At 34.7% G+C, this 19339-nt stretch overlaps 1 long non-coding RNA gene and 1 other non-coding gene across 7 annotated transcripts in view; both read right to left on the bottom strand.

Moving 5' to 3' along the window:
• Positions 1-17710, bottom strand: part of LOC132622368 (uncharacterized) — a 38685-nt gene extending 20975 nt beyond the window's left edge. For 5 of the 6 annotated variants that reach the window (XR_009575872.1, XR_009575875.1, XR_009575873.1 and 2 more), the window contains exon 1: positions 17321-17473. This is a non-coding gene — a long non-coding RNA (uncharacterized LOC132622368). Of the gene's footprint in view, positions 1-17320; positions 17474-17546 lie in introns of those variants that run through there. The other variant, XR_009575874.1, reaches the window with a different exon arrangement.
• LOC132625313 (small nucleolar RNA R71) lies at positions 930-1036 on the bottom strand. The gene has a single exon (XR_009576749.1). It is a non-coding gene; the product is annotated as a small nucleolar RNA R71 (small nucleolar RNA).
• Positions 17711-19339: the final 1629 nt, after the last annotated feature.

Genomic DNA, 19339 nt, shown 5'->3' with positions numbered 1-19339 from the left:
TATATTCATTAATATTATCATTACCAACTAAGTACTATTATAATTATTTTATTTATTAATACTAGTGTTTTTATTTGTAATCATACAAATTTTCTTTAAAAAAAAAAAATCTTCCTACAGTTTCATCGTTACATCACCTCTATTCTTACCATCATTATAATTTTTTCTATTATCATTATATATACTTCTTTTATATAGAAGTGCTATAATATTTCACTATTAGTACTACCATCTGTTGTTCTCATCACTCCTGTCTACATAACAGTGTTTTTTTTTATTATTGGTGTTAAAAGATAGTAGTAGTTGTTGTTGTTGTTATTGTTATTATTATTGCAATATTACTGTAGTTTATGACCCGCTCTTCTTCAAAAGAGTTGGCATATTACGATCCAAAAATTGAAAGATCTATTCGTTTGCGCAGAAAGAAACAAGCATCCGCTTCTCAAAGTGTAACTCGTGAAGAAATGGAGCATCAACCAGGACTTGAAAATCAACCACCAGGAATTCCACCACCACTTGTTCCAGAAGATCAGTTTGACGAAGTGGTTCCAAGACTAGCAAACAGAATTCTAAGGGATTATGCTAGACCAGATCACTTCAATTGTGAATCTAGTGTGAGGAACCCTCCAGTTGCAGCTAACAACTTCGAAATCAGGACTGGATTAATTCAAACAATTCAACAATCATGTACATTCACCGGTGACCTTAGTGAAGATCCACATATTCATCTGATTGATTTCTTAGAATTAGTTGAAACTGCTAAATATAATGGAGTATCCCCTAAAGCAATCAAGCTAAGGCTATTTCCTTTTTCTTTAAAAGGAGATGCCAAGACTTGGTTGCGAAGTTTGCCTCAAGGGTCTATCACCACATGGGATCATATGACTCAAAATTTTTTAAATAAATATTTTTCCCCTGCTAAAACCACAAAGTGAAGACAAGATATTACTAATTTCTTGCAGACTGACACTGAGTCAGTTTATCAGGCCTGGGAGAGATTAAAAGAAATGCTAAGGAAATGTCCACATCATGACATTATTGGACATATGCAATTGTATATATTTTATCATGGGCTAAAATCTTCTTCTCGAAATGTGATAGATACAGTTGCAGGAGGTTCCATTATGCGAAAAACCACAGAAGAAGCTTTGCAACTGATGAATGAAATATCTGAAAATGCCATTCAATGGCCATCTGATCATGTAATCAATAAGAAAGTTGCTACTGTAATTCAAGCAGATGCTTTAAATACACTAACTCAACAAATTGCTTCTTTGGCACAAAAGTTTGAATTTTTTCAGGAGAATAAACAACAGTCAAGCCAAGATGAGGCATGTGACATATGTGGAGGAAACCATCTAAACCATGAATGTCAAGCAAGCAACCAAAATGATGAGCATGTTAATACCATCGGATACAAGCCATACTCCTTTGGTAGTCCATTGGCACAAAAACATCCAGGCTTTCAATGGAGCAATCCAAATAGTGTTGAAAACTCCCAAAGCTTTCAAAAGCAACAGGTACAGGGTCCACCTGGATACCAGAATCAAAATCGCGGGCCATCAAATTTCAGACCATATTAACAAATAACTCCATATCAACAGAGGCCGCAATAAGCACATACGAATCTTGATGACCTATTGTATAAGTACATCAAATCCACTAATGAAAAAATGGAGAGTCAAAATTCAGCTCCAAAAAAACTGAAAATTCAGTTAAGCCAGTTGGCAACTCTTGTGTCCGAAAAGATTCAAGGTCCCTTACCAAGCAATACACAGAAAAATCCAAAGGAGCACCTTAAAGCCATCGCTTTACGGTCAGGTAAGAACCTTGATGAATCTTACAAGGACACCCAAGAAAAGAATCAATCATCGCAACATGTAGACAAAGGTAAGAATGCCGAAACACACTCTGAACAATCAGAAGAAAAAGAAAAGAAAATGGAAGAGGAAAATATTCTCCCTGGGAAAATTCCTTTTCCCCAAAAAATGAAGAGAGAAAAGCTTGATAGTCAATTCGCCAAGTTTTTGGATATTTAAAAAAAATTCACATTAATATTCCTTTTACTGATACTTTATTACCAATGCCTTCATATGCCAAGTTTCTCAAAGATATTTTCAAGCAAAAGAAAACTGGAAAAATCTTCTATGGTAGTACTTACTGAAAAATGTAGTGCTATACTTCAAACAAACTACCACAAAAGCTCGGGGATCCAGGTAGTTTTATAATTCCATGCACTTTGGGAGGAGTATATTTTGAAAAAGCACTTTGTGACTCTGGGGCTTCAATAAATCTAATGTCGTTTTCTATTTTTAGAAAATTGGATCTTGGTGAAATAAAAAAGACAAGTGTTTCTCTTCAGTTTGTAGATCAAAGTACTAAAAAACCTAAGGGAATAATTGAAAATATTCTTGTAAGAGTTGATAAGTTCGTTTTCCCTGTGGATTTTATAGTACTTGAAATGCAGGAATGTCCTGATAACCGATAATTTTGGGTAGACCATTTCTTGTTAAAGGAAGAGCAATCATAGATTTCCATCAAGGACAATTAATTTTAAGAGTAGATGAAGAAAGAGTCATTTTTTATATGCAAAAAATGCTAAGATTTTCAGGAGATGAGACATCATCCCCATGCTTTTCAATTGACGTGATTAGTGATCTTGTAGATGAATTCAAAGATGATAAATTGATTCTAGATTCTATGAAAAGATGCTTGTCCAAATCTAGCACCTCACAAGATGATGATCCCACCGTCAGGAACGAAGCTGAAATATTGGAAAAATATTATAAGGATGAGGAGATATAATCGGAAAAAGTTCAACCAAAAATTGAACTCAAAATTCTTCCTTCTCTTTTGAAATATGTTTATCTTGAGCATAAATTATTTCCAGTAATTATTTCATCTTCTTTATCTACTGAACAGGAAGAAAGTTTAATTGAAGTACTACGAGCACACAAAGGAGCCTTAGGGTGGACAGTGGAAGATATCAAAGGGATTAGTCCAGCTATTTGTACGCACAGAATCCTCATGGAAGATAGCTACAAACCAATAGTCCAGCCCCAAAGGAGATTGAATCCTACAATGCAAGAAGTGGTGAAAAATGAAATAATTAAACTTCTTGCGATATGTATCATCTACCCCATTTCCGATAGCCCTTGGGTAAGTCCTGTTCAAGTAGTACAAAAAAAAAGGAGGTATGACGGTCATAAAAAATAAAAATAATGAACTCATACCTACTAGAACAATTACTGGATGGAGAGTTTGTATTGATTATAGACGCCTCAATGATGCCACCAGAAAAGACCATTTTCCTTTACTATTTATTGATCAAATGTTGAAAAGGGTAGCAGGATATGGTTTTTACTGTTTTCTTGATGGATATTCAGGTTATAACCAGATACCAATAGCACCAAAAGATCAGGATAAGACAACTTTCACATGTCCCCATGGAACATATGCCTATAGGAGAATGCCATTTGGTTTATGTAATGCACCTGCCACATTTCAACATTGTATGTCAGCAATTTTCTCAGACATGACCGAAAAATTTCTAGAGATTTTTATGGATGATTTCACTCTTTTTGGAAAATCATTTGAAGATTGTCTTTACCATTTGACCTTAATTCTTAAGAGATGTGAAGAGACAAACTTGATTCTTAATTGAGAGAAATGTCATTTTATGGTTACAGAAGGAATTGTTCTAGGTCATAAAATCACTGCTAAAGGGATAGAAGTTGATAAGGCTAAAATTGATGTTAGCAAGATTACCCCCTTAAAACAATTAAAAGCTTCAGAAGTTTTTTAGGACATGCAGGTTTTTACAGACGGTTCATAAAAGACTTTTCAAAGATTTCAAAACCGCTGACTAACCTTTTGATGAAAGATGTTAAGTTTGAATTTTCAGGTGATTGTTTGAAGGCATTTGAAACCCTTAAGGAAAGATTGTCAACAACCTCTATAGTTGTGTCCCCTGATTGGAGCCAACCTTTTGAGATCATGTGTGATGCTAGTGATACGGCCGTAGGAGCTGTTTTAGGCCAGAAAAAAGATAAGATTTTTCGTCCAATTTACTATGCTATTAGACATTGAATGAGGCTCAGTTGAATTATGCAACTACAGAAAAAGAATTACTGGCAGTAGTATTTGCATTTGACAAGTTTCGTTCCTATTTAATAGGGACCAAGGTTACTGTTTTTACTGACCATGCAACTTTAAAATACCTATTAGCGAAGAAAGATGCTCGACCGAGATTGTTAAGATGGATTTTACTTCTGCAAGAATTTGACCTTGAAATAAAAGACAAGAAAGGAACTGAAAATCAAGTAGCTGACCATTTGTCCAGATTAAAGAACCCTCCTCTTGAGTTTACTGAGATAAAAGAAGAATTTCCCGATGAGCATATTTTTTCTGTTGTAACTCAACCACCCTGGTTTGCAAATATCGCAAATTACTTGGTTGGAAAGTGGACACCTCAAGATCTCACTTATCAGCAAAGAAAAAAGCTTATGTCTGATGCCAAATATTACCTGTGTGATGAACCTTACTTGTTTAAAAATTATGCAGATAATATCATTAAACGTTGCGTACCCGAGGAGGATAAGAAGAACATACTTTACCACTGTCATGGGGGAGCAATTGGTGTACATTATGCAACCAACTGAACTGCCTTTAAAGTTTTGGAAGCTGGATTCTTCTGGCCGATAATATTTAAAGATGCTCGGGCATATGTTGCACAATGTGATAAATGTCAGAGAACAGGCAATATCACTAAGAGAGATGAAATGTCATTACAATCAATACAGGTATGTAAAATGTTTGATGTTTGGGGAATAGATTTTATGGGTCCTGTTCTTTCTTCTCATTTGTTACACTTATACATATATCCTTATAGTTGTGGATTATGTATCAAGGTGGGTTAAAGCAATTCCTACCAAAAAAAATGATGCTCGTACAATGTGTGATTTTCTTAGAAAAAATATTTTTACCAGATTCGGCACACCACGAGTCATCATTAGCGGTCAAGGGACTCATTTCATCAATAATCAATTTTCTTCGTTGCTGTCAAAATATGGAGTGACTCATAAAACAGGAACACCATATCATGCTCAAACGCAAGGGAAAGTTGAGGTATCCTGTTATACCCCATTTTAACCGGGTTAAAGTAGAAGTACGACATATTGGAGATTCCTGTTTTGTTGTTTTTAAGGAGTCGCCACCTAATTATTTATGGTGAATTAGGACACCTAAAGTTTATTAAAGTCATGTTTAAAGTTAACTCTGTTTAAGTTCTGCGAAACTTAAGATTCTAGGTAAGGGTTCAATTAGTCTAAAGGGAAGGTATTAGGCATCCTTTAAGACCCATTAACAATGGTTAACCGACCGGACTAAAATTTAATTAGGCTAAGTGTAAATGTAATGTTTAAATGTTTAAGAAAATATCTTATACGTATTACTAAAGTTTTAGCTAGAAGTAAAACGTTATTTTAAGTAAAACTTGTAGAAAATAATAGTTGTATAAAAGAGTTTAGTTACAAACGAACCAAAAGAAAACAGGATTTAGTTTTGTAAGTATGACTAAAGTTATAGATAGACATGTAAGAGTGCCATTTTAAAATAGAACTTGTAGAAAAATAAATTATTTGTATAAAACAAGATTTTAGATGCTATTTAAAAGTAAGATTTCCAATAGATTGTTTTAACAAATACGCATTTAAAGCGTTGAAAAAGAGTTAAAGTGAAAGAGTTATCCATTAAATTAGTTTGCCTTTTTATTTCTCGAATGAGTTAGCATTAGTATCTGATGTGTAATGTTTTAAATTTCTTAAGATAGTAAGAACGAATCTTGAATCTTTTAACTCAAATATGTAGTCATGCTATCTGAAATACATTATCCTAATAATAGAAAATGACAGTATAGATATTATAAGTGCTTAAACTTACGGATTTAATAGTTGATTTTCCTCAAATTAACTACTCATGACTAAAACCAAACCCAACTAATTCGCTAAGGTTTACTTAATCTAAGCAAATAAACAAGGAAAGTGTTAGTCATGTAATACAATTGAATGCACAAAAATAGAATAAAATAGAAGAGTAAAATGGTTCAAATGGGCTCAGCCCATTTCTGGATTGTTGTGACCCGGCTACTGTTGCTGTTCACATTGATTGGGCTTTGGCCCAAATTTTATTTCCTTGCTGCGGACAGAGAGACTGGAACAGAGGGAGAAGATTTTGTTGGGCTAAAGCCCAACGCCAAATGTGGAAGAAAACGGGTCCCTTGACCTCGTATGCGGTTGTCATGCATAAACAAAAGAAAAGGATTAATATATAATCGATGAATAAGATTAAACATATAAAGTATACACTCGAAACAAATCATTAGATTGTATATTCTGTATATATTTCAAATATGCCTTATGTATACACATTCTGTTGCATAACTGTGATAGTCCAACACAGAAACTCTTATTATAAGAATTGACACCGAGATTGGCCCAAAAGAGACCATCACAATCAAATTTAAAGAATGCCACGAAGAAACAGGAGAATAATCAATTCTAGATAAATCACAATCCAAACAACAAACTAAGTGTGACAGTAGGGATGCATCAGGGTCAATTATTACATTCAACAGAAAGAAACTAGTCAAGACAAATCATGAGGGGCAGTCACTGTACAAAACAAATAAGTTCAGAAATAATTCCAGAAGTAGATGTATGCATGAGCAGGAGTCAGCTCACAAGCATATACATGTGAAATTTATGCCATAAAGGCCTTAATGACACAAACAGTAATGAAACCAAACACATACTCCCCTGAAGGGACAAAGACAAACAGTAATAGCAGTTGTAGGCAAGGTAAAAAAGGGAGAAGTATGCAGTTGCTAAGGACCAACAAAGGCAAATTAGGTTGACAACCAACTCAAAACATTAACATAGATCTAAGAAGAGTATTTCCATATAATAAAGACATAGAGGGAACATTTCAAAGTGGGAAGATACTGCAGCAAACTGATCAAGGGGGGTTGTCACCAGTAAGGGCATTGCAGCCATGGTCGTAAGTTCTGGAGGAGCATGAAAGACAATGCAAGAGTGGTGAGTTGATTCTAGCATCACTAATGTATGCCTATGATCACTGGGCATATTTATACATAGGGATAATTTGTGGATAAGGGAAATGGGAATTAATACACATGAGCACAAGAAAGGCAGGTAAACAGAGGGAACAACTAGTAGTTTGGGAGTACATGATACAGGGTCCTGGCCACTTTTAGCCCCACAAGTTATTGCAAACATATATAGGTACTCAGTCAAGTCGAGTCATGCTTAAGTCCCTTCCAATAGATACATATGCAGTTTGAGTGGTCAAGATATAATAATCAAAACATGTAGGCAGGGTATTGTCAGAGGTGGAAAGCCAAGCAAACAACATTAGGGCACATAGGCTAGTCATCAGAATTTAGCTATAGACGCAAAGCAATTTAAGAATAGTCATTTGCAAATAGGTTTTTGCTGATTCAACTCACTTTAGAAGAGACTACAAGTGATTTACAATAAGTATTCAGCTTATGGCACCTTGTCTTAGATCTTAAACCATGAAACGACTATACATCCTGAAAGAAACCAATGTCATTCAAGAAGAGGGAGAGACACACACAAAAAACCACAGTAAAAATGCTTAGTTAGGAGTTTATTTTTTGCAATACTGACCCTGTAAACTTCAATATAGCATGGTTGGATTCTCAGAATTAGAATACCAACATTAAACGAGCTCTAACATGGTACACAAGCATACATCTAAAGGGATAACTGGATATTCATGCTCACATATAAGTTCCAAGTTTAATCATTCAGGTTTTGATTCAAATTCTAAGGGCTCAACTCTTTCAGGTCCAGTCTAAGTCATTAATAATTTTACCCCTCTAAGGGCACCCCTTCTTCCAATCAACTAATGCATACAAGGTTTATGTTAACCTAAGTGGTTCTCTTTCTTCACTCTTCAGTAGAAAGCTCAAACCTAGTACATAGTAGGATGATGACCTAACTCACTCAGACCCTTTCAGATGCAGGCATGCTAACATAACTTAGCACATGCTTTGAAACCAGTCAAAACTTTATTTAGTCACATCCAAACAACCTAGTCACATTATAATACCTTTACAAGCAGGCTTAGACTTTACTAGATCTGGATTTATCCTAATCAAACTTCCCTATTTATCTCAGCAATAGTTCATATCAATTAACATGATAAATAAAATAAGCAGTGTTAAGCTGAGAACAATGCAAATAAGTCTCAGGTCAGGATATTTAAGAACAAATGAAAACCAAACTTTATAAACTAATTTCCTTATGAGCACTTCAGTTTACCTAAACAATGTCAGCAAAATTCTGTGGTCAAAGTATTCGAGCTATCATAATTCTAAACAAAGTCATCACAACAGTCCTTGAAGGTCCTTTTAGATCATTAAACATCACTGATAACATTAAGAGTGCATATAATCCAAATAACATTCCATATAGTCTCCTAGTCTAGGGACAGTTATGTCGAACAACCCACATAGTCTAAACCAATACTCAAACTGTCACGACCCAACCCCGTGGGCCGCGACCAGTGCCCGAGCTGGGCACCTATACGTACCCGATACCCCAAATTAGCATATTAACAGAATAATAATATAATAATAATATTAGTGGTCGCTACAGAACTTAGCAGAAAAGCAGACTTGGCACACATAGGCCGATAAGGCCATCACAGAACAGAATATCCCAAACATATGTACAGAACCCACACAGATGTATCCACAGACCTCTACAGAACATATCATAATCATAAGACGGGACAGGGCCCCGTCATACCCTGAACAAAGTACATATGCAGATAGCAGTGACAGACTGTACCAAAAGATGGGCTCTGTAGAAGAGAGCGCCCCAAATAGCAGAAATAGGATCCTAAACGTGTGGATCAGCGAACCTGTCGTCAGTACCTGCGCGGCATGAAAACGCAGCCCCCGAAGAAAGGGGGTCAGTACGAAATATGTAAAGCGGAATCACAGAAGTCAAATCATAATGGTTACAGAAAATGAGTACAGAATCCAGAGTGTCAAATGCATATTTCCAAAATAGACAGAATGCGTACAGAAACATATGTCATATCATATCATATCCGGTCCCTGACACGGGACTCGGCAGACAGAATGTGGCCACCCTCCCGACGCTGGTGCCACTATACAGAGGAATCAGAAAAAGGGGTGTGGCCCCGTATCATATAATGTCATATCAAAATGGCCATACAGATCAGATCAGAATAGGCGGACATGGCACATCATACTCCACAGACCCATGTACGCGTATACCTGCCCCCTTACACCGGGACGCGGCGAACAATGCAGAGAATTACGCTTGACAACATATCCTGGCCCGGGCTCAGTGTGGGAAACATTGGGACATCCACGAATGGAGTAGTGAGAGACTAATGCAATTTAAAAATATAATAAATGTTTTCAAAGACTCGATGAAGCGTATCAAAGACAAACAAATCCAATGGGGTCGGACGGAATCATAATAAATGTATTTCGGATATCATAATAAATTACAGAAGTATAACTTTCCCGAAGTCATTCCGAGTGTCAAAATAATTTATAATATTTAACAGAATATTTAAAATAATATTCGTTAAGCGATTAGTAGGGTAATTAAAACATTTCTTTCAAAAATCGCTTAAAAAGGAAGCTTTAACACATTAGGGGCAAAACCGTAAATAGCGGGCCCGCCTTGGGACAAACAAGGCGGCGGGCTCAAATTGTGCCCTCTAAGCATATAGTATCACCTAAAAAGGTTATACAAACATTCTATGATTTTCTGAATAATTTAGAGCAAAATTGCATAATTTCAGAAAAAGCGTATCAAAATGGTTCAATTCTACTGAAGGAAAAACTGAAATTTTGTCTTGCGGATTCCGAGGGCCAAGAGGTCCTTCGAGGCCCGGATCCGACCGTAACACACTAGGGGCATGCCAAGGGAAGAATTGGGGTTGCTTTACATACCTTTCGCGCTCCTTAAGCCTTTCCAAACTCACTTCCCATTTCGTCGAAAAACTGCAATTGGTCAAGTTTACCAATTGTGAATTATTAATGCCATTATTTCAACTTTAAGCATATTTGGCTACCGAAATTTCGACAGCACTTCCCCTATACATATGACACCCCGAGAATTCAACTCGGCTATAAATCATCAACAACAACCCAAACGACAACAACAATATCAACAATGAACATTAAAAACACAAATATCCTTCAACTAGTCATTTTTCTCACAAGTTGACATAATCTTCAATTCAACCCAACTTTCAACTAAGATCAATAATTTCATATTCAACAACCATCATGATCATCACCATATAGTTCTAGAAACATTTCATATCGTTTTCCTTAAGATATACACTCGATATACATGATATACAATCTTCCGCCAAAATCATAACTTATGCAAAACATCAAATCTTTGGCATACAACTTCATAACAAGTTTCCAACTTCCAAATTCATCAACCATAATCATAATTCACATCTTAACAACTTCATTTCCATAATATCACAAAATTATTCTAAAGTGACATAATCATCTACATTCCAACTTCAACCAAAATTCATTCAACTTTCATTCCCAATATGATTTCCATCATAACCACAACTAGAATGCAACATAAAATTCAACTCATATATGTATACAACATATATACACCCATGGCTACATATATATATACATACCCACTTTGCAAACTTCCTTATTTCCATAATTTCTACTCATTTCCACATACCACAACATAAACAAACCTTCATAACATAAGAAAAAGGAATTGATTCTTATCTTTTTCTACAAACTTCTTCACTTGAACAAGTTGTCAACTTGAAGAAATAAGTGCTCCTTCTTCCAAAACAATTACACCAAGTTGTAGAGGACACTTAATTTAGTAGGAATTCAACAAGAAAATAATTTTAGAGGCAAGATTTTGAGGGGTGATTTTTCTATGGCCAAACCCGAAATGCCCTCTTTTTGTTCTTGTTTTTCTCTTGTTTTTCCTCCTATTCTTTCTCTTGAAAGTTCTATGGAATTTGGATGATTAAGTGGTCTTTTATTCATTGACCACATGACTTAATTCCATGGGCTTGGATCCTTTTTATGGACCATGGCCGAATGGCTCCTCACTTGGGCCTGAATTTTTTTTTTTCATTTTTTTGGGCCAACTCGGTTGGTCCCGAGTTGGGCCTAGCCCACTGACCTTTCGACCTTAAAACGTTCATATCTCCTTGTACCGACGTCACCTGGGAACCCACGACCTATGGATGGAAAGCTAATTCAATTATCTACAACTTCTATTTCAAGGTATTTTCGAAATTCCAAACTTACAATACAGTTTTTGCCCCCCAAAGTCAGGTCACCCGAAAACGTTTTCTTAAAAATATTCGTTTGGAGGGTTTCCACTTTGATTTGGTCCAAAGGTACTTCATGAGTTGTGTTTAACTTTACATATGTGATTCATATGACTTTTCAGATGTTCCAAAAAAAATCTCTGTATGTGGGCCCCACCCCAGCAGATGCTCCGAGGTTCAAAAATACGGGATATAACACAAACAGTCATTCCGAGACAATCATTTGAACAACTAAATCAGATTTCCACCTAAGTATGATAACAGACTAACCAATTTGATTTCCAGTACCTATTTAGACAAGAATTATATCTAAATATGTTGATGCCTATCATAATTCCCTAACAGAACATGCCACATACCTAACTAAATAAGAAATGTAACTACTAACTCAAAGCAGATTACATTCATGGCGGGATATATTCTTTGAACAGATAGAGTAAAAGAGAGACAATGTCAGCCTGTTCTTATCATATAAGTAATATACCTTCCTACCTTGATAATCCATTGTATATCTTATGTATATTCGATTTTAAATAGGTTCCAAGTCCTGGAAATTCAGTCTAAGCATCCGAAATACAGTATACGTCTTTAAAATTCATTTTTTTTGACGATTATCATCCTATCCTAACAGCTCCCAAACATCAAACAAATAATACGACAACAAAGGAAGTATACAACTACTAAAGATGACAGAATAAATTAATTTTTTTAACTAAAGTAGATATTAAAGATTACAAGCGATAAATGTGTCGAAGTTCACCTTTTTTATGCGCAGTGAAGTGGGTGCCGACGTCGTCGAATGCTCCAACTCGAAGAATCCGAATCTGAACCCGATTAAAGTAATTAAGGCTTCAAATTAGAAAGTAAAAGTAGAGTGATATGTCCCTATTTTGTTGATTAAAATTGATGTTTTGTAGGGGATTTTGGGTTCCAAAATCCTCCTCCCTCCCGATTCGAATTCGACCTATTTATAGGGTTTTGCTTGTGTTAAAGAATAAGAGAGGAGCGTGGGAGAGAGACGGCGTGGGGAACAAGAGGAAGTGGGGAGCAGGGGCGTGGTGGAAGTGTCATGGAAGATGGCAGAGGCGTGGTGGGGAGAACGTGGGGATGGCAGTCGAAGTGGGGGGAACGTGAGGATGGAGAGGTGGAGGAGGAGAGAAGAGAAAGAGGGAGGCGTCTGGTGAGAGAAAAGAAGAGGAATGGGGGTGCAGCTGAAGGGTTAGGTTTTAGGAAAATAAGATTGGGTCGGGTCGGGTATAAAGGTTGGGCTGAATAAAAATGGTAGTGGGCTGGTCGATTAATTCAAATGTGGGCTGATATAATGTGGGTTGGGTATTAAAATGTGGGTTGATTATTTGGATAGGGGAATAACACTGTATTTGTATTTTAAGCCATTAATTTGGCTGAAAATTGTTGATCATTCCTCCTCTATTTAATTATTTCTTGTGCTTCTAATTTAATAACTAGTACAATATATACTATGTAAAGACGATAAAGTTTTTACAAAGTGTTTGTCTTGTAATTAATTTAACGAGTCCAAACCCGAAAAAATGAAACGATGATGAGCATTTAAAATTTATGATAAAGTAATGCTCATAATGTTGAAAATAAAAGTAGTGATATTAATAGTAGTAGCAATAAAAATATTGTGAAAATAGAATATTTAGCTCGTCAATAAATTTAGAAACCCGAGTAAATTAAATAAAGGAGGGACAAAATTTGGTGTCAACATATCCAACCGCGAATTAAAAACAATACTTGAAAAGACGGTTGGAATCTCAAGAAAAGACTAGGCTTTAAAATTAGAATGATGCTCTATGGGCATACCGAACGACTTTCAAAACCCCAATCGGAACATCTCCATATAGATTAGTCTTTGGAAAAGCTTGTCATTTACCTGTTGAATTAGAACACAAAGCTTTTTGGGCGTTAAAAGCACTAAATTATGAATTAACCTTTGCTGGAAAAAATAGATTTCTCCAAATTAATGAATTAGAAGAAATGAGGTTGGAAGCCTATGAAACTACGAGAATTTTTAAAGAAAAAAAATGGCGTGACAATTTGATCCGACCAAAGAGTTTTAAAATTGGAGACTTGGTACTTCCTTATAATAGCAGGCTTAGGCTATTTCCAGAAAAATTAAAATCCCAGTGGACAGGTCCTTACAATGTTACAAATGTCACTTTATATGGAGCTATTGAAATTCAACAGATCAGTGGCGGAAATAAGTTTAAGGTAAATGGTCACAGGCTGAAATTATTTTTGGAGGAAAATTTGAGGAACAACCATCGGTGACTCTGATTAAATAATGAATCAAGAAGTCAATAAGTCGAGCTGGAGACATTAAACTCAGAACTCCTATTTCCAACCCGTAGCCGTTGAAGGTGAAGCAATGGAACCTCATAAGTCCAATATAAATTTGCATCAATAAATTGCTTAACCAATTAATCTGGTTAATATCCAGGTTAGTGTACAACCGGAGCGTCTCATGAAGGCCTCTGCAAAAACAGAGTCACCTACAAAGGAGTAATTCCATGGTGATTGGTATGCCTAAGTAACTAGTTGGTTAACCAATTTACTGTACAAGTTAATTACTGGCTCAGGTAATTTTTTGATTTATAATAAACCAAGATCAACTAACTAATAACGTCTTGAATTAGTCGGTCTAATATAGACATGTGAGTTCACAGTTATTTTAAGCCTATAATATAGATGTATTTCTTTTTAAAGTATGTTTTTGTGTGCATGTGTGTGTGTATATATATACATATTAGTTAGAACATAAGTTTTATTTTATCTTAAAAAAAATGGAGGTGGAGTTGGAAGACTCGTTTAAGCTGATTTTCATCTGGAAGAATGAAAAGCTCAAATGTGGGGAGACTTTTTGGATCTAATCCACCTGTTTTTGTGTATATATGCATATGCTACTTCTGTTTAGGCTATATATGTCTATGTATTTTGCAATAGGTGAAAAAAGAAGACGGAATCTGGGAAATACTTTAATACCCCAAAGTAGGTAATATTGTATTCCTCTCCAACAATGATTAGGAACTAGTAATGGGTAACTTTTTGATAGGACCAAGAACTAACAAAAACAAGTTTTTTTTCTTTATATAAAACTATGTTATGGCAAAAATAAGGTGTGGGACTGCAGTTTCTTTCAAGCTTTCTTCTGCAGTTATAAATTTGAAAGCCAAAAATATTTTTACTTTATTTATAAATATTATATATGTATTTCTTTAAACTTGATCTTGTTGTAGGAATTAAAAGTTCTTTACATGATGTTCAAGATTATTTTCTTTTTACCTTCACCAAATGATTTTCATGTCTATGATTTTGATTTTATGAAAGAAAGAGTAATCGTCTTCAACTCAAGAAATCATTGGAATCGAGAAAAGTTATGATCACCAAACAGGAAGAATCATTCCATTAGCTAGAACTTGCTTTTAATATTTTTCAAGGCGAAATAATGGATGACACTTATTTTTGAAAAATGATATTAGGCTTTCATAGCCTATTTTAACCTTTTCATTTTTACCCAAGCATACACATTTTCCCTTTTAGAACCCTTCTTTGAGCCATAATTTTTTTCTTTTCTGGACACCATAATATTCTACATATATGTGTGTGTATACTTATATACGCATACACACACAGAGAGATCTCCTAGTTCTTCCAGCTATAAATAAATGAGCAGAAACCAAAAAAGGGAAAAAAGTGAAAGAAAAAAAAATGGGGGTTGAATAAAAAAAATTGTGAATATACAAGTCTTTGAGACATTGCAAAAGAGGAGAAATGAAAATCAAGAAAAGTTCATCAAATGGAGAAATAAAAAAAAGAGCTTTATATATCTACTCCATGCTGGGAGAAGAAAAGTCACTATTAAAATATCCTTACCTTACCAGCCTGAAGCCTGACATTATAAGCCAATAAAAGTCCTAAGATGATTTCAGAAAACAGTGTCGAATCTATATTAGTGGAGATAAACATAAGGAGCAAGCCTATGGACAAGATTGTGATACTCAATGAATAAGTGATCATAAATTTATCAATTCTAAAAGATTCAGGGAAAAAAAGAGCGCAAGTTCTTTCTGATCAAAGCGAATTCAGAAATCAGGAAAAATATTTGGTGAACTTAAAAAGGTTAGATTATATTGAGCATTAATGAAAGAAATTTATTTCTGTATAATTTTTCTATCCTATAAAGATCATTGATTTTAAATGTTTGAAAATTATCTATTTCCTCGAGGACGAGCAAAAATTCAAGTATGGGGGAGTTTGATGGATATAAATTATTCATGATATTTTGTATATAAAAATAAGTTTTTAAATAAAACATGAATAAATATATCCTATTCTTGCATATTTTCTGACAAATTCTACGAGAAGAAGAGTATTGCAAAAGAATAGAGAAGAAACAAATTGTCAAAGAAGTAAGCAAAGAATTCAATAGGTGCAACCACGAATTCATAAGTCATAACCGTAGAGTTTTACATGTGGGAATTACAAAATACAACATTGGGAGAAGTTGCATAACCTCACACCCATCAAGTGTTGAAATCCACGGGTGTCACCGCCACTTTCATACTCACACCCGTCAACTATGGGCATCAAGAAAGAAGTTCCATAATCCCACACCCGTCAAGTGTTGAAATTCACGGGTGTCACCGCCACTTTCATTCTCACACCCGTCAACTATGGGAATCAAGAAAAAAGTTGCAAAATTCACGGGTGCGACTACCATTGTTATAGTTTCACCCGTCAAGTAAGGTCGCGGATGTGAGCACTACTTCAAGGAATGCATTCGTAGGAGGGAGACACTACATTTTCCTATAAATAGAAGCATCACTTTGCTTACAAATCATCCAATAATTTAGAAGACAAAGTGTTAATCTTGTTCTATTCTCTTTTCTTTCCCTTGTAGTAAAAATATTTCTCCAAGTCTTTCAATATTTCTACTTTCTTAAATTCATATTTTCTCTTTTCTATCTCCATAATGGAGTAATCTCTTTTTGTTGGGATAGTTGAAGAAACTTGGTACAATGTTATATTATCTTATTTTAGTTATTCCTCGTCTTGATATTATTTAAGTGTCATACTTTGTGTTGGAACGATATGTTCTACTAATCATTATCGTTACTCAGTATATTTTGTGTTATGATTATAATTATAATAATTTGTACTTCTAACAAGGAGGGAAATTAATATACTATAATAATCGCATAAATTATATATGTAATAATAATAATTTTTAGTCATCTATTATTCCAAATCTTTTAACTTGCTTCTTTTAATCCTAATTGTCACGGAGAGGTTATTTCAAGTTAGTTCTTAGGTTTAAATCTTTATCTTATTTCTTTCCGTCCTAATTCTCACGGAGGGACAGTCTCAAATAAGTTTATTGATTTGAGCGATCTCTATCTTATTTCTTTCAATTCTAATTCTCGCGGAGGGATTGTTTCAAATAAGTTTATTGATTTAAGGACTAATCGCAAGAGATCTTTATTCCTCATAAAACAAATCAAGTCTAGGAACTATTTCTACTGTTTTGTATAATTTACTAAAAAAAGGTTTTATTGTCATATATACACTAAGTGGATTCAACGACTCTCAACTCTTTCTTTTAAGATAATCTTTTGAAAGTTGTTTCTTTTGTTAAAGTAATTTACAAATTTAAGTCACTACTCTCCTTTCATCAATCTGATTCTCTCAAATAGCAGCAAAAATACTACAAGTCTGTAGCCTAGATTTTCCAATCTTTGTGCGACGATATCTTAAACTATATTAGAATTTGACAGAGTACGAGCGAAATTTCCTATGCACCATTGGCTTCATCACTATTTAGCTAAGTATCTATTTTTAAACAGAGCTAACAATTATTTTTTATAAATACCTTAATTAAGATGACTCAGGTTTCCTGAAGTTTGAGCAAGAGACACAGTCTCCATCTTCTTTAAAAGTTTCCACTGTTAAAGAGAACTTTTACATCCATAATCTTCCTATTACTATATTCTCCCCAAAAAAATCATGAATTGGAAGAAGAAAAAAAAAAGATGCAAAAGAGTGAGGATGGAAGAAAGAAACACAGGAACCATACCAAAAATTAGGAGTATAGATACCTGAAATTGGAAGCACAAGGAACAAAGGCAAAGTTGAAATCTGAGACCCAATTTTGCTCTTTGGAGTTCTGGTGAGTTACATAGATTCTAGAATCTATGTAAGGGGAAATGGAGCAGAATCATATAGTATAGTTGTATATACATAGCAGAACACTGTTTCATACCTAAGAGGATCCATTAAAAGATAAAGCTCTCTTAAACATAAATTTATCATTTTCGTATTTTCAATACGAGAATTGATCGGATACCTGCTTTTCCGATCCAACTAGATTCTTTTTTCACAGCATAATCATTATCGCAACAACATCATGACCCACAACAATTATAATAACATAACGTAGATATTCTTTTAACATCAACAAACGATTAGAAAAAATCACTTTTGTCATAAATAAAGTACTTCCGATCAAAGATTGTTTCACATTCAATCAATAATAATAGTTGAAATACTATTGTAAAAGATTGTTATTTTTCCCTTTTCCCTTTCCTTTTCCCTTTTTCCTTTTTCTTCTCTCTCACTTGAGTTTTACATCATATCCAAACGGGACTTACAAGTTAGTATTTTCTTAAGGACGAAATAATTTGGGAAGCCCTTTTACTTGTCCGAATTTGTCATCCCAGTGTTTGTACTTCACGAAGTTTCATCCAAACCCATGAACATTTTTAAAACATGTATTATAAACCCCTCTAATCGTGTGTGTTCCTCACTTGCTTTCATGTGAAGGACACATGTGATCCAGATCAGATAAAATTATGCCATGTCATCATTTATTTTATAAGAAATTAGCTTTTATGAAAAAAATGAAACTTATTGCTTTTTTAAATAAAAAAATCTCAAATCTCTCTTCTCTCTCCTGCCCATCTCTCCCTCTTCCACTTACCGCCGCCAACCACACCACCAAACACCACCCCAATTTGACAATAGCTCAATCCACTTCCACAGTCATGGTGTCATTCTAAAAAACGTCAATAATTACTCTCAAAGCTGCAAATACATCATGCAATTGATAGAAAGTCGAGTCCCATTTGATGTAGTCTTGTGCTTTGTTAGGGTTTTCCATTAAAGAATGTAGAAAAGGGGAAGAGAATGAAGGGATTACGCCACCATATTGATGATTTAGCATATAATTCATTCTTGTGATTAACTAAATCGTGTACGTGATTATCATCATGAACTAAATCCTCACATTCTGCTGCCAGGTAATCGAAATAACATAGAAATCATGGCACTGTTGCTTATATGATAAATCTTTTGAAAATTACAAAGTATATGTAATAGGCTAGACGGTAATTAAAAGTAGCTAATAAAGATTTTTGAGACGGTTTTCTGGGTTTTTCTATTACTCAACTATATGGAAAATTACAATAAAGAAATGAAGCAAAATGAAGGATTAATTGAAGATAGATTGGGTCTCCAATGGTGAACAGAACTTGCAAAGAAGAAGAAGAAGAAGAAGAAGAAGAAGAAGAAGAATAAGAAGAAGAAGAAGAAGAAGAAGAAGAAGAAGAATAAGAAGAAGAAGAAGAAGAAGAAGAAGAAGAAGAAAGGATTGAGATAGAGAGAGTAAGAAGAGAATAGAGGTGAGAAAAGAATGAGAGAAGAAGATACCAGAACTTCGTTAGTTGCACTGTAGCTTCTAGTCGGTTAGTTATAGGATTCCTCCCTCCTCATCTACACTGTTGATCTTCATTAATTGGAAAAATAATTTGTGCCCTCCACGTGTTTAATTGCACTGGATAACTTCCTTTTATTTCTCTAATACTACTTCAGCTCATAACATTACCTCATCCAT

The sequence above is a fragment of the Lycium barbarum genome, chromosome 12 (assembly GCF_019175385.1).
Source record: "Lycium barbarum isolate Lr01 chromosome 12, ASM1917538v2, whole genome shotgun sequence".
Lineage (NCBI taxonomy): Eukaryota > Viridiplantae > Streptophyta > Magnoliopsida > Solanales > Solanaceae > Lycium > Lycium barbarum.
Note: the sequence above shows the minus strand (reverse complement) of the source record. Positions and strands in the feature narration are given on the sequence as shown.